General features: G+C 45.6%; 7 non-coding genes across 7 annotated transcripts; all 7 read right to left on the bottom strand.

The window, feature by feature from the left end:
- Window positions 1-873: 873 nt before the first annotated feature.
- On the bottom strand, window positions 874-1,064 carry LOC141224147 (U2 spliceosomal RNA). Its single transcript, XR_012291662.1, has one exon. It is a non-coding gene; the product is annotated as a U2 spliceosomal RNA (small nuclear RNA).
- A 1,115-nt stretch (window positions 1,065-2,179) lies between these two features.
- Window positions 2,180-2,367, bottom strand: LOC141224234 (U2 spliceosomal RNA). The gene has a single exon (XR_012291729.1). It is a non-coding gene; the product is annotated as a U2 spliceosomal RNA (small nuclear RNA).
- A 2,946-nt stretch (window positions 2,368-5,313) lies between these two features.
- On the bottom strand, window positions 5,314-5,504 carry LOC141223997 (U2 spliceosomal RNA). The gene has a single exon (XR_012291516.1). It is a non-coding gene; the product is annotated as a U2 spliceosomal RNA (small nuclear RNA).
- Window positions 5,505-6,619: 1,115 nt separating this feature from the next.
- Window positions 6,620-6,810, bottom strand: LOC141223996 (U2 spliceosomal RNA). Its single transcript, XR_012291515.1, has one exon. It is a non-coding gene; the product is annotated as a U2 spliceosomal RNA (small nuclear RNA).
- A 1,109-nt stretch (window positions 6,811-7,919) lies between these two features.
- Window positions 7,920-8,110, bottom strand: LOC141224090 (U2 spliceosomal RNA). The gene has a single exon (XR_012291607.1). It is a non-coding gene; the product is annotated as a U2 spliceosomal RNA (small nuclear RNA).
- A 1,115-nt stretch (window positions 8,111-9,225) lies between these two features.
- LOC141223995 (U2 spliceosomal RNA) lies at window positions 9,226-9,416 on the bottom strand. The gene has a single exon (XR_012291514.1). It is a non-coding gene; the product is annotated as a U2 spliceosomal RNA (small nuclear RNA).
- A 1,115-nt stretch (window positions 9,417-10,531) lies between these two features.
- On the bottom strand, window positions 10,532-10,724 carry LOC141224157 (U2 spliceosomal RNA). The gene has a single exon (XR_012291672.1). It is a non-coding gene; the product is annotated as a U2 spliceosomal RNA (small nuclear RNA).
- Between the last annotated feature and the right edge of the window lie 1,532 nt (window positions 10,725-12,256).

Here is a 12,256-nt window from a genome sequence, read left to right as displayed (position 1 = left end):
GGAGAACCAATTAAGGCGGGGGGTGGGGTGGAACGAGCAGCTGTCTACCCTTAGCAGGAGGGCTCCTGATTACATACCTCTCCTGCTGCTGCTGCTGCTGGCTGTCCAGCAGCAGACTGAAGGTGGCTGCTGCTGTGCACAGGTATATAAAGGCTCAGAGCCTATTATGACACGCGCAGCCAGCGTTCCATTGCCACATTCCATCTACTGCAGGCAGGATACCTGGCTGGCTGAATGTCGCTGAGAAGCTCACAGAGACCGCCATAAGCAACAGTTTAACAGAATGCCACAGACTAATCAACCAAACTTTTTGGGTTGGGTTCTCTTTTATAGTCTGCAGGCATTAAATGAAAGAAGTCAGTGTTCCAGCAGAAGGAGACAACGTTTCAGAAAAGGCATTGTAGCAAACCAAAAAAGAAATTTTAAGCGCAGCAGAGTAACCAGCGCACATACCTGTTAGCTCAGGTGAGTTTAAAAGGCTGCTGTTGATAACAAGGGCATTTGCTAAATAGATGGTGTGTGTGCAACAATATACTGAAAGGTCAATTATATTGTGCAGCTTATCTCACCACCTGTAGTTATTTAGGTGAAAGCTCCAAAATGCTTGCCTAATATGTCTGTTTATCCAAAAGGAAGTAAAAAGGGAGAGCTAGAAAGATAGCATTGCATCACATTACATGGCAATGCAATGCACAGTTGCTGAAGTTGAACCAAAATGAGCTTGTAATCTGGCTTCTGCAACTTTGAACATGAAAAATCCAATGAGGAGAAGAAAAGCAAAGCCAAAGAGTCCATCCCAAAATTCGACAAACAAGCAAAATGAACAAAAAACATTGAATTCAATTCTTTCTGATTTTAGAAACTGCATTAAAGAAGGGGTGCACCGGTCCTGGAGATACTGCAATACCAGGTCAATGCGTGGAGTGGACAGAGCAAGCTCTTTTTCCATCTCCCTGTTCTAAAAATCCATTTAATATATGGTCCCCAGATAGGGGACGTATCAGATATAAAACTGATATGAACAGATACTACACTTGATCTTAGCCAAAAGGCCGAGAAGCGATAACCAGAATTGGTTTCAAACTACGGAGCCACCCAAGGATCCTGAAAAGTCCATTTGTGGAGATGAGCTCCTGGACTCCCGTTAAGAAGACATGTTGTCAACCTCTAGATCCCTTACATGCCTGCACTTTTCGGCTTGCTGCTGCTGCAATCCACGCGTTTTAGATCTGCATAACTCCACCTCTTTAAACACAGCACCTTCACCCCCTGCTGTTCCCACCCGCCTCAACACCGTTGGAAGGGAGGAGAACCAATTAAGGCGGGGGGTGGGGTGGAACGAGCAGCTGTCTACCCTTAGCAGGAGGGCTCCTGATTACATACCTCTCCTGCTGCTGCTGCTGCTGGCTGTCCAGCAGCAGACTGAAGGTGGCTGCTGCTGTGCACAGGTATATAAAGGCTCAGAGCCTATTATGACACGCGCAGCCAGCGTTCCATTGCCACATTCCATCTACTGCAGGCAGGATACCTGGCTGGCTGAATGTCGCTGAGAAGCTCACAGAGACCGCCATAAGCAACAGTTTAACAGAATGCCACAGACTAATCAACCAAACTTTTTGGGTTGGGTTCTCTTTTATAGTCTGCAGGCATTAAATGAAAGAAGTCAGTGTTCCAGCAGAAGGAGACAACGTTTCAGAAAAGGCATTGTAGCAAACCAAAAAAGAAATTTTAAGCGCAGCAGAGTAACCAGCGCACATACCTGTTAGCTCAGGTGAGTTTAAAAGGCTGCTGTTGATAACAAGGGCATTTGCTAAATAGATGGTGTGTGTGCAACAATATACTGAAAGGTCAATTATATTGTGCAGCTTATCTCACCACCTGTAGTTATTTAGGTGAAAGCTCCAAAATGCTTGCCTAATATGTCTGTTTATCCAAAAGGAAGTAAAAAGGGAGAGCTAGAAAGATAGCATTGCATCACATTACATGGCAATGCAATGCACAGTTGCTGAAGTTGAACCAAAATGAGCTTGTAATCTGGCTTCTGCAACTTTGAACATGAAAAATCCAATGAGGAGAAGAAAAGCAAAGCCAAAGAGTCCATCCCAAAATCCGACAAACAAACAAAATGAACAAAAAACATTGAATTCAATTCTTTCTGATTTTAGAAACTGCATTAAAGAAGGGGTGCACCGGTCCTGGAGATACTGCAATACCAGGTCAATGCGTGGAGTGGACAGAGCAAGCTCTTTTTCCATCTCCCTGTTCTAAAAATCCATTTAATATATGGTCTCCAGATAGGGGACGTATCAGATATTAAACTGATAAGAACAGATTTTTTTTTTTTTTTTTTCCACTCAGATTACAAGTCCCATATTTACCATTTCATGCTTTGCAATGATTTCCAAATGGTATTAGGTTGTTATCCATCATTGTGGGTCATATATCCATTTTTCCAATCTTATTTTATATATATACGTTTATATTATCACAATACAGTTATTCCATATTCTTTACATCACAACATTGCAATCTTTACCATTACGATTTAAGGCAACATTCCTCTCTTCAGGCCATATGCTGCCAAGGCATTCAAAAGCCTTCCATCCAGAAACCGACCATCCCAAGCTTCTTCTACCTCTTTAGCCAACGACTGAGGTATTCTGTAAGTTGAAAAAAAACGATGCATATCGCTATAAATGTTATTCCACACTTTGCGCCTTAGACTAGCCTGACTCCCCCCTTCACAACTCTCTAGCATTTTCAACACTTCTTGTCTCTCCTCCATCTCCCTCATATTTTTTTCTGAAACATCCTTTGCTTCACTAGAGTCCTTCCCAGATGACAAAACTCCTTCAATTTCTTCTCTGGCTTCACATGCGACATCCTCTCTTTCTTCTTCACTAGTTTCTTCACCCTCCTCCTCCTCTTCCATATTACTTACAGCACCTTCCTTTTCATCCTGACTGGAGGACTCACTTTCCTCCTGATCTTCTGACTCCCTATCCACCTCCACTTCTTCTTCCAAGCTAGTATTTTCAATCTCAACGCCTGTGATATCACTCTCAGTATCTTCTTCCATATGATCACCTTCTTTTCTTATATCTCTTATTTGTTCCTCCTTCTTTTGAGATATGTTCTCTTCCGTTTCATCATGGGGGGCAGCTTCAGACTCTTCTTCATTTCCATCTTCCTTGTCAACTGACTTCTCCTCCCTTTTATTGACAGGACAGCAATCATATAAATGACCACTGCCACCACATAGATTACATTTCTTACTTTTTTCACAATTCTCTGCCTTATGTCCCACTTCTTCACACTTGGCACACCACTGTAATGTACAGGAATCCTTTTCATGGCCATACTGTTTACAACGCCTACAAAACTTCGGCATACCTGTAAAGAACATATCTCCATTAACTGTCCCGATTTTGAATCTACTTGGTGGGAGTACCACAACACCATCCGAACTTTCCTTGAACTTGACCAGGAACCTCCACCTCGTGGTCCAAAAACCATATCGGTTAAACATTTTGCCAGCAGAACTCACTTTCTCACAGTACCGGGATAAAAAGGTCATGATCTCTTCTTCCAATATGAAAGGACTATACATCCTTATTACTATTAGCCTTTCCTTCCTAGGAAAATGCGACACAAAAAAAACACCTTCAAGTATCGAATCTTCCTTCACTAGATCCATTCTCTTCCAAAAGTCAGAAAAGATATCTTCTGAACAAAAAATAACATCATATATCCCTCTCTTCGGGAACTCCAACATAGACAAAACTTGTTCCATTTGAACTTCCAATAGTCCAAACAAAATCTTCTCTACCAAAAAAAACAAGCCAGACTTCTTCTTCTCTGGATCCAAAAAAATAAACCGCACTGCATTCTTCAGTCTTGCAAAAACTGGGACCTCTTCACAGGTCAGCATATTTGGGCTTCTCCCGTCCATATCTTCACACCAAACGTGGCAAAAATCCTCCTCGCCTACTTAAAAAAAGCAGGCAGGCTGATCGCCCCTCGTTGCCCAGGGACTAATCCGGCTCCCCAAAAGCAGCAAGGGGGTGAAGCCGCACTGCTACATGCAGCGATCCCCCGAGGCCAAGGAGCCGGGTACCCAAGGCACCTCTCAGCCAAGACCAAGGCAGCAACCGGTAGATCACTGCACTTGATCTTAGCCAAAAGGCCGAGAAGCGATAACCAGAATTGGTTTCAAACTACGGAGCCACCCAAGGATCCTGAAAAGTCCATTTGTGGAGATGAGCTCCTGGACTCCCGTTAAGAAGACATGTTGTCAACCTCTAGATCCCTTACATGCCTGCACTTTTCGGCTTGCTGCTGCTGCAATCCACGCGTTTTAGATCTGCATAACTCCACCTCTTTAAACACAGCACCTTCACCCCCTGCTGTTCCCACCCGCCTCAACACCGTTGGAAGGGAGGAGAACCAATTAAGGCGGGGGGTGGGGTGGAACGAGCAGCTGTCTACCATTAGCAGGAGGGCTCCTGATTACATACCTCTCCTGCTGCTGCTGCTGCTGGCTGTCCAGCAGCAGACTGAAGGTGGCTGCTGCTGTGCACAGGTATATAAAGGCTCAGAGCCTATTATGACACGCGCAGCCAGCGTTCCATTGCCACATTCCATCTACTGCAGGCAGGATACCTGGCTGGCTGAATGTCGCTGAGAAGCTCACAGAGACCGCCATAAGCAACAGTTTAACAGAATGCCACAGACTAATCAACCAAACTTTTTGGGTTGGGTTCTCTTTTATAGTCTGCAGGCATTAAATGAAAGAAGTCAGTGTTCCAGCAGAAGGAGACAACGTTTCAGAAAAGGCATTGTAGCAAACCAAAAAAGAAATTTTAAGCGCAGCAGAGTAACCAGCGCACATACCTGTTAGCTCAGGTGAGTTTAAAAGGCTGCTGTTGATAACAAGGGCATTTGCTAAATAGATGGTGTGTGTGCAACAATATACTGAAAGGTCAATTATATTGTGCAGCTTATCTCACCACCTGTAGTTATTTAGGTGAAAGCTCCAAAATGCTTGCCTAATATGTCTGTTTATCCAAAAGGAAGTAAAAAGGGAGAGCTAGAAAGATAGCATTGCATCACATTACATGGCAATGCAATGCACAGTTGCTGAAGTTGAACCAAAATGAGCTTGTAATCTGGCTTCTGCAACTTTGAACATGAAAAATCCAATGAGGAGAAGAAAAGCAAAGCCAAAGAGTCCATCCCAAAATCCGACAAACAAGCAAAATGAACAAAAAACATTGAATTCAATTCTTTCTGATTTTAGAAACTGCATTAAAGAAGGGGTGCACCGGTCCTGGAGATACTGCAATACCAGGTCAATGCGTGGAGTGGACAGAGCAAGCTCTTTTTCCATCTCCCTGTTCTAAAAATCCATTTAATATATGGTCCCCAGATAGGGGACGTATCAGATATTAAACTGATAAGAACAGATACTACACTTGATCTTAGCCAAAAGGCCGAGAAGCGATAACCAGAATTGGTTTCAAACTACGGAGCCACCCAAGGATCCTGAAAAGTCCATTTGTGGAGATGAGCTCCTGGACTCCCGTTAAGAAGACATGTTGTCAACCTCTAGATCCCTTACATGCCTGCACTTTTCGGCTTGCTGCTGCTGCAATCCACGCGTTTTAGATCTGCATAACTCCACCTCTTTAAACACAGCACCTTCACCCCCTGCTGTTCCCACCCGCCTCAACACTGTTGGAAGGGAGGAGAACCAATTAAGGCGGGGGGTGGGGTGGAACGAGCAGCTGTCTACCCTTAGCAGGAGGGCTCCTGATTACATACCTCTCCTGCTGCTGCTGCTGCTGGCTGTCCAGCAGCAGACTGAAGGTGGCTGCTGCTGTGCACAGGTATATAAAGGCTCAGAGCCTATTATGACACGCGCAGCCAGCGTTCCATTGCCACATTCCATCTACTGCAGGCAGGATACCTGGCTGGCTGAATGTCGCTGAGAAGCTCACAGAGACCGCCATAAGCAACAGTTTAACAGAATGCCACAGACTAATCAACCAAACTTTTTGGGTTGGGTTCTCTTTTATAGTCTGCAGGCATTAAATGAAAGAAGTCAGTGTTCCAGCAGAAGGAGACAACGTTTCAGAAAAGGCATTGTAGCAAACCAAAAAAGAAATTTTAAGCGCAGCAGAGTAACCAGCGCACATACCTGTTAGCTCAGGTGAGTTTAAAAGGCTGCTGTTGATAACAAGGGCATTTGCTAAATAGATGGTGTGTGTGCAACAATATACTGAAAGGTCAATTATATTGTGCAGCTTATCTCACCACCTGTAGTTATTTAGGTGAAAGCTCCAAAATGCTTGCCTAATATGTCTGTTTATCCAAAAGGAAGTAAAAAGGGAGAGCTAGAAAGATAGCATTGCATCACATTACATGGCAATGCAATGCACAGTTGCTGAAGTTGAACCAAAATGAGCTTGTAATCTGGCTTCTGCAACTTTGAACATGAAAAATCCAATGAGGAGAAGAAAAGCAAAGCCAAGGAGTCCATCCCAAAATTCGACAAACATGCAAAATGAACAAAAAACATTGAATTCAATTCTTTCTGATTTTAGAAACTGCATTAAAGAAGGGGTGCACCGGTCCTGGAGATACTGCAATACCAGGTCAATGCGTGGAGTGGACAGAGCAAGCTCTTTTTCCATCTCCCTGTTCTAAAAATCCATTTAATATATGGTCCCCAGATAGGGGACGTATCAGATATTAAACTGATAAGAACAGATACTACACTTGATCTTAGCCAAAAGGCCGAGAAGCGATAACCAGAATTGGTTTCAAACTACGGAGCCACCCAAGGATCCTGAAAAGTCCATTTGTGGAGATGAGCTCCTGGACTCCCGTTAAGAAGACATGTTGTCAACCTCTAGATCCCTTACATGCCTGCACTTTTCGGCTTGCTGCTGCTGCAATCCACGCGTTTTAGATCTGCATAACTCCACCTCTTTAAACACAGCACCTTCACCCCCTGCTGTTCCCACCCGCCTCAACACCGTTGGAAGGGAGGAGAACCAATTAAGGCGGGGGGTGGGGTGGAACGAGCAGCTGTCTACCCTTAGCAGGAGGGCTCCTGATTACATACCTCTCCTGCTGCTGCTGGCTGTCCAGCAGCAGACTGAAGGTGGCTGCTGCTGTGCACAGGTATATAAAGGCTCAGAGCCTATTATGACACGCGCAGCCAGCGTTCCATTGCCACATTCCATCTACTGCAGGCAGGATACCTGGCTGGCTGAATGTCGCTGAGAAGCTCACAGAGACCGCCATAAGCAACAGTTTAACAGAATGCCACAGACTAATCAACCAAACTTTTTGGGTTGGGTTCTCTTTTATAGTCTGCAGGCATTAAATGAAAGAAGTCAGTGTTCCAGCAGAAGGAGACAACGTTTCAGAAAAGGCATTGTAGCAAACCAAAAAAGAAATTTTAAGCGCAGCAGAGTAACCAGCGCACATACCTGTTAGCTCAGGTGAGTTTAAAAGGCTGCTGTTGATAACAAGGGCATTTGCTAAAGAGATGGTGTGTGTGCAACAATATACTGAAAGGTCAATTATATTGTGCAGCTTATCTCACCACCTGTAGTTATTTAGGTGAAAGCTCCAAAATGCTTGCCTAATATGTCTGTTTATCCAAAAGGAAGTAAAAAGGGAGAGCTAGAAAGATAGCATTGCATCACATTACATGGCAATGCAATGCACAGTTGCTGAAGTTGAACCAAAATGAGCTTGTAATCTGGCTTCTGCAACTTTGAACATGAAAAATCCAATGAGGAGAAGAAAAGCAAAGCCAAAGAGTCCATCCCAAAATCCGACAAACAAGCAAAATGAACAAAAAACATTGAATTCAATTCTTTCTGATTTTAGAAACTGCATTAAAGAAGGGGTGCACCGGTCCTGGAGATACTGCAATACCAGGTCAATGCATGGAGTGGACAGAGCAAGCTCTTTTTCCATCTCCCTGTTCTAAAAATCCATTTAATATATGGTCCCCAGATAGGGGACGTATCAGATATTAAACTGATAAGAACAGATACTACACTTGATCTTAGCCAAAAGGCCGAGAAGCGATAACCAGAATTGGTTTCAAACTACGGAGCCACCCAAGGATCCTGAAAAGTCCATTTGTGGAGATGAGCTCCTGGACTCCCGTTAAGAAGACATGTTGTAAACCTCTAGATCCCTTACATGCCTGCACTTTTTGGCTTGCTGCTGCTGCAATCCACGCGTTTTAGATCTGCATAACTCCACCTCTTTAAACACAGCACCTTCACCCCCTGCTGTTCCCACCCGCCTCAACACCGTTGGAAGGGAGGAGAACCAATTAAGGCGGGGGGTGGGGTGGAACGAGCAGCTGTCTACCCTTAGCAGGAGGGCTCCTGATTACATACCTCTCCTGCTGCTGCTGCTGCTGGCTGTCCAGCAGCAGACTGAAGGTGGCTGCTGCTGTGCACAGGTATATAAAGGCTCAGAGCCTATTATGACACGCGCAGCCAGCGTTCCATTGCCACATTCCATCTACTGCAGGCAGGATACCTGGCTGGCTGAATGTCGCTGAGAAGCTCACAGAGACCGCCATAAGCAACAGTTTAACAGAATGCCACAGACTAATCAACCAAACTTTTTGGGTTGGGTTCTCTTTTATAGTCTGCAGGCATTAAATGAAAGAAGTCAGTGTTCCAGCAGAAGGAGACAACGTTTCAGAAAAGGCATTGTAGCAAACCAAAAAAGAAATTTTAAGCGCAGCAGAGTAACCAGCGCACATACCTGTTAGCTCAGGTGAGTTTAAAAGGCTGCTGTTGATAACAAGGGCATTTGCTAAATAGATGGTGTGTGTGCAACAATATACTGAAAGGTCAATTATATTGTGCAGCTTATCTCACCACCTGTAGTTATTTAGGTGAAAGCTCCAAAATGCTTGCCTAATATGTCTGTTTATCCAAAAGGAAGTAAAAAGGGAGAGCTAGAAAGATAGCATTTCATCACATTACATGGCAATGCAATGCACAGTTGCTGAAGTTGAACCAAAATGAGCTTGTAATCTGGCTTCTGCAACTTTGAACATGAAAAATCCAATGAGGAGAAGAAAAGCAAAGCCAAAGAGTCCATCCCAAAATCCGACAAACAAGCAAAATGAACAAAAAACATTGAATTCAATTCTTTCTGATTTTAGAAACTGCATTAAAGAAGGGGTGCACCGGTCCTGGAGATACTGCAATACCAGGTCAATGCGTGGAGTGGACAGAGCAAGCTCTTTTTCCATCTCCCTGTTCTAAAAATCCATTTAATATATGGTCCCCAGATAGGGGACGTATCAGATATTAAACTGATAAGAACAGATACTACACTTGATCTTAGCCAAAAGGCCGAGAAGCGATAACCAGAATTGGTTTCAAACTACGGAGCCACCCAAGGATCCTGAAAAGTCCATTTGTGGAGATGAGCTCCTGGACTCCCGTTAAGAAGACATGTTGTCAACCTCTAGATCCCTTACATGCCTGCACTTTTCGGCTTGCTGCTGCTGCAATCCACGCGTTTTAGATCTGCATAACTCCACCTCTTTAAACACAGCACCTTCACCCCCTGCTGTTCCCACCCGCCTCAACACCGTTGGAAGGGAGGAGAACCAATTAAGGCGGGGGGTGGGGTGGAACGAGCAGCTGTCTACCCTTAGCAGGAGGGCTCCTGATTACATACCTCTCCTGCTGCTGCTGCTGCTGGCTATCCAGCAGCAGACTGAAGGTGGCTGCTGCTGTGCACAGGTATATAAAGGCTCAGAGCCTATTATGACACGCGCAGCCAGCGTTCCATTGCCACATTCCATCTACTGCAGGCAGGATACCTGGCTGGCTGAATGTCGCTGAGAAGCTCACAGAGACCGCCATAAGCAACAGTTTAACAGAATGCCACAGACTAATCAACCAAACTTTTTGGGTTGGGTTCTCTTTTATAGTCTGCAGGCATTAAATGAAAGAAGTCAGTGTTCCAGCAGAAGGAGACAACGTTTCAGAAAAGGCATTGTAGCAAACCAAAAAAGAAATTTTAAGCGCAGCAGAGTAACCAGCGCACATACCTGTTAGCTCAGGTGAGTTTAAAAGGCTGCTGTTGATAACAAGGGCATTTGCTAAATAGATGGTGTGTGTGCAACAATATACTGAAAGGTCAATTATATTGTGCAGCTTATCTCACCACCTGTAGTTATTTAGGTGAAAGCTCCAAAATGCTTGCCTAATATGTCTGTTTATCCAAAAGGAAGTAAAAAGGGAGAGCTAGAAAGATAGCATTGCATCACATTACATGGCAATGCAATGCACAGTTGCTGAAGTTGAATCAAAATGAGCTTGTAATCTGGCTTCTGCAACTTTGAACATGAAAAATCCAATGAGGAGAAGAAAAGCAAAGCCAAAGAGTCCATCCCAAAATCCGACAAACAAGCAAAATGAACAAAAAACATTGAATTCAATTCTTTCTGATTTTAGAAACTGCATTAAAGAAGGGGTGCACCGGTCCTGGAGATACTGCAATACCAGGTCAATGCGTGGAGTGGACAGAGCAAGCTCTTTTTCCATCTCCCTGTTCTAAAAATCCATTTAATATATGGTCCCCAGATAGGGGACGTATCAGATATTAAACTGATAAGAACAGATTTTTTGATTGAATATATCTTTTATTAGCACAAAAAATAAGTTAACAGACAGTGTACAGTGCCGCAGCCCAGTACACACAGAATTCTACATCATATTTACATAGCATGAGGATACGACGCACTAACTAGACACATCACACCCCTATGCTACACAAAACACTCAATCTGAAAGAAAAAGCATGTCAATCAATACAGTACGACGAACCGTGATAAGGGATGGGGATTGGGAAAAAGGGGATGGGGAGGGGAAAATCACAGGCCCGAAGCTTTATTGAAAGACAAGACACATAAGGGGAGAGGGGGAGGAGGGGTTTAGTCCTCATCCTCGTCCTCCGGACCGTCCATGATGGAATAGTCTCTGAGCAGGCTGTGGATCAGCCTGCGGCAGTCCTGGATGGACATCCTCTCCCTCCTCAAGATGAGCCGGTTCCTGGCGACCCAAACGGCATCCTTGAAGCAGTTCATAAGGCGCCAAGCCTCCTGGATGGCTCCGACGGTATGAACCCCAGGGAAGAGTCCGTAAAGCACAGAATGGTGCGATAGGCTCGCCCTGGGGACAGAGTTCCTCAGGTCGTCCTCAAGTGCAGTCAATAGGCGCTGTGCAAATCCGCAGTCCCAAAAAGTGTGCAAAGATGTTTCCTCCACGAAGGGGCACCTTGGGCAGTACCGGGTCTTGCACAGGTTCCGGGCATGCATGAATGACCGGACGGGCAGTCCGCCCTGAATCGCCATCCACGACAAGTCCTTGTGCCCGTTGGTCAGCCTGTCAGACGACACATTTGTCCACACAGTCTCCAGCGTGTCCTGGTGAAGTCCTGTGATGTTCTCCACGTCATCCTTGGCTCTGATTAGCTTGTGGATAGTTTTGGGCTTCCACAAGTCGGGCTTGAGTCCCTCCAGTTGATGCTCCCCCACAAATCGAACGACGTCTCCGTAGAACCATGGCGTCGTCCAGTTGTAGGGGAAGGAGCTGTCCCACTTGTCCCAGCCGAGTCGCCTCCAAAGAGGAAGCAGGAAGAAGCGAGACATGGACCTGCCCGCGGAGCCATTCTTGACTTGCAAAGTCCGGCGGACACAATCACACACAAAAGAGGATCGCAGGAGGGTGGGGATATCTGGAACGCCCTTCCCACCCTTGCGAGGCTCCTTGTACATGACGGCCCGCCTGACTCTGTCCATCTTGGATCCCCAGACAAAGTGAAACACTGTCCTGGTAATGGCCCTGCACACAGTGACGTGTGGGGGCCAGGCCTGCGCCGTGTACTGCAAGACGGGCAGGACCTCATTACGCAGGACGAGTGCCTTACCCTCACAAGTGAGGTGTCTGAGGCTCCAGAGTCCGATCCGTTGCTTCACCTTGGCCAAGCGTTCTTGCCAGGACTTGAGGGCCGCTCCTTCCTTCCCGAACCAGACTCCCAGCACCTTGAGGAAATCCGGTTGAATGTTGAAGGGGAAGGGGGCGGAGGAGGCCGGCTGCCAATCCCCGAAGAGCATGGCTTCCGACTTCCTGCAGTTGACTTTGGCCCCTGAAGCCCGGCCGAACCTCTCACACGTCTGGACGAGGGCGTCGAC

Source organism: Phyllobates terribilis, unplaced genomic scaffold, assembly GCF_046119375.1.
Source record: "Phyllobates terribilis strain yellow unplaced genomic scaffold, ASM4611937v1 Scaffold_381__1_contigs__length_1843176, whole genome shotgun sequence".
Lineage (NCBI taxonomy): Eukaryota > Metazoa > Chordata > Amphibia > Anura > Dendrobatidae > Phyllobates > Phyllobates terribilis.
This window is presented reverse-complemented; position numbering and strand designations above follow the sequence as displayed.